The sequence below is a fragment of the Elephas maximus genome, unplaced genomic scaffold, assembly GCF_024166365.1.
Source record: "Elephas maximus indicus isolate mEleMax1 unplaced genomic scaffold, mEleMax1 primary haplotype scaffold_112, whole genome shotgun sequence".
Taxonomy (NCBI): domain Eukaryota; kingdom Metazoa; phylum Chordata; class Mammalia; order Proboscidea; family Elephantidae; genus Elephas; species Elephas maximus.
In genome coordinates, this window is record NW_026060243.1 from 113238 (window position 1) to 116572 (window position 3335).

Consider the following 3335-nt stretch of genomic DNA (forward strand, 5'->3'; position numbering starts at 1 on the left):
GGAATCCAGGGCTCCCCCAAAACTCCCACCAATGCCTAGCTACTCACCTCACCCCCGGGCCACAGAGCTCTGAGACCCTAGCCTCCGTAGGGACACTCACTCAATCACCTCTCCCAGTGGCCCAGGACCCCCTCCACCCTTCCCACTCACTATACACCTCTGCAGTTGCCCCCTGGCTAGGAGGTCCTGTCAACTGACCCTTCACTCCCTCCATCTTGAGGCCTGAGATGGGATCACCAGAAGGACAGCAGAGGCTGAGAGGAGCAGGGGCAGAAAGGTCCAGCCCCGCCTGCAAGGTAAATGGAGCTTCCCTGGGGTGTGGCCTGGACCACCTTTTATCTCTCAAGAGATAAAAGGGAAGGGAAGCAAGCAGAGAGTTGGGGACCTCATACCACCAAGAAAGCAGCACCAGGAGCAGAGTGTGTCCTTTGGCCACGGGGTCCCTATGCCTGTGAAGCTCTTCGACCAGGGGAAGATTGAGGACAGGGATCTTCCTCCAGAGCCAACAAAGCAAGAAAAGCTTCCCCTGGAGCCCACGCCCTCAATTTGGACTTGTAATCTACTAGAGTATAAAAAAAATAAAATTCTCTTTGTTAAAGCCATCCACTTGTGGTATTTCTGTTATGGCAGCACTAGATGACCAAGATACACACATACACAGAGAAGGGCACAGAGAAACACCAACAGCCACACAGGGGAAAGCACAGCACACAATCAATGCACTCACAGACTCAGAAACTCATACAGACAGAGACAGCCACAGAGATTACACACCTGTACACACACAATCACACACATGCACAGACCCTTGGCCCCCCCAGCAGGCACAGATAGCCCCGGCACTCCCAACAGAGGCCACTGCAGGCAAATGAGGCTACAGTCCAGGCATGCCCTGCTCCACTGAAGCTGTCTCTACAGGGAGTGCTTTCCTGGCTCCAAATTCATGCTAGAGCCCTCTAGAGGGCTGTGCCCAGGGCACTGAGAGTGGCCAGGGCAGGGTGGCTCTGGGAAGAGCCTCTGGGGCTGAGATTAGGACTCCGAACCTGTCAGGGGCCCTTAAAGTGGGGGTGTCCTGTAGAGCCTGGTGGATGCAGAGGTCAAGGGAGGCTTCAGGAACTGTTCTTAATTTTCATAGGTGTTGTGATGATTAATTTTATGTGTCAGTTCTACCTGTGTGTGCAAATGTAAGGAAAGGGAAGGGGCCTGTCCTAGTGCATCAACAGAGGAAATGCCCAGTTAATAAAGAAAGCATATTCCAGACAGGAGTAACGTTATAAATAATGGCAACTCCAGAACACTTCATTGTGCTCATGCCTAACCTTCACATGGATCCAGAGGCAATTGTCGAAACAGAATAAATTGCAAAAGGTGCGGCAGGGTTCTATCCTTTTACCTTACTTATGCAGTCTGTACGCTAAACAAATAATCCTGGAAGCTGGCATATGAAGAAGACAGCATCAGGATGGAAGGAACACTCATTAACAAACTCAATAATCAATTGACAGAACTTTGCTTGCCGAAAATGAAGAGACTTGAAGCACTTACTGATCAAAGTCAAAGACTACATAGAGCCTTTGGTATAGATGATGCCTGAATGTGAAGAAAACAAAAATCCTCAAACTGGACCAATAAACAACGTCACAATAAATGGCAGAGAAACTGAAGTTGTCAAGGATTTCCTCCTAGTTGTATCAACAATCAGCAGCAGTCAAGAAATCGGAGAATGTATTGCATTGGGCAAATCTGCAAAAGACCTCTTTAAAGCTTTTTTTCTTTTTTTAATTTTTATTGTGCTTTAAGTGAAAGTTTACATATCAAGTCAGTCTCTCACACAAAAACTTATATACACCTTGCTACATACTCCCAACTGCTCTCCCCCTAATGAGGCAACCCACTCCGTCCCTCCACTCTCTCTTTTCCTGTCCATTTCATCAGCTTCTAACCCCCTCCAGGGAGGAGATGCCAACATAGTCTCAACTGTCCACCTGATCCAAGAAGCTCACTCCTCACTAGCATCCCTCTCCAACCCATTGTCCAATCCAATCCCTGTATGAAGATTTGGCTTTGGGAATGGTTCCCGTCCTGGGCCAACAGAAGGTCTGGGGGCCATGACCACTGGGGTCTATGTAGTCTCAGTCAGACCATTAAGTCTGGTCTTTTTATGAGAAATTGGGGTCTGCATCCCACTGCTCTCCTGCTCCCTCAGGGGTCCTCTGTTGTGGTCCCTGTCTGGGCAGTCATCAGTTGTAGCTGGGCACCATTTAGTTCTTCTGGTCTCAGGATGATGTAGTCTCTGGTTTATGTGGCCCTTTCTGTCTCTTGGGCTTGTAATTACCTTGTGTCCTTGGTGTTCTTCATTCTCCTTTGATCCGGGTGGGTTGAGACAAATTGATGCACCTTAGATGGCCACTTGCTAGCGTTTAAGGCCCCAGACTCCTCTCTCCAAGGTGGGATGCAGAATGTTTTCTTAATAGATTTTTATTGTGCCAATTGACTTAGATGTCCCCTGGAACCATGGTCCCCAAACCCGTACCCCTGCTACGCTGGCCTTCGAAGTTCAGTTTATTCCGGAAACTTCTTTGATTTTCGTTTACTCCAGTTGTGCTGACCTCGCCTATATTGTGTTGTCTTTCTCATCACCTAAAGTACTTCTTATCTACTATCTCATTTTTTTTTATCTAATTAGTGAGTACCCCTCTCCCACCCTCCCTCCCTCCCCCTCGTAACCATCAAAGAATATTTTCTTCTCTATTTAAACTATTTCTTGAATTCGTGTAATATAATACTTGCCTTACACAATATTTGTCCTTTTGGAACTGACTAATTTCACTCTGCATAATGCCTTCCAGATTCCTCCATGTTATAAAATGTTTCACAGATTCATCACTGTTCTTTACTGATGCATAGTGTTCCACTGTGTGAATACACCATAATTTATTTATCCATTCATCATAAATAATTTATTTATCCACTCATTGGAACAAGCCTTGGTAAATTTTTTTCTTAAACATTAGTGGTCCCACTGGATCCTATGAAAGATGGTTCAGAAAGCTGAAATTTAGAATTCTTTGAGGGCATGAAAATCGACAAACATGGCAATTATTTCCATTGAAAATGAGACAAACTAATAATTATATTTCAAAGATGTAATTGATGACTATCCTTCCATGGGAACCCTGGTGGCACACTGGTTAAGACCTAGGCTGCTAACCAAATAGTTGGCAGTTCCAATCCACCAGCCACTCCTCAGAAACCCTACAGGGCAGTTCTACTCTGTCCTATAGAGTCTCTACAGGGTGGATGCCGCAGTAACGTGAGTTTGTTTTTTGTTGGTG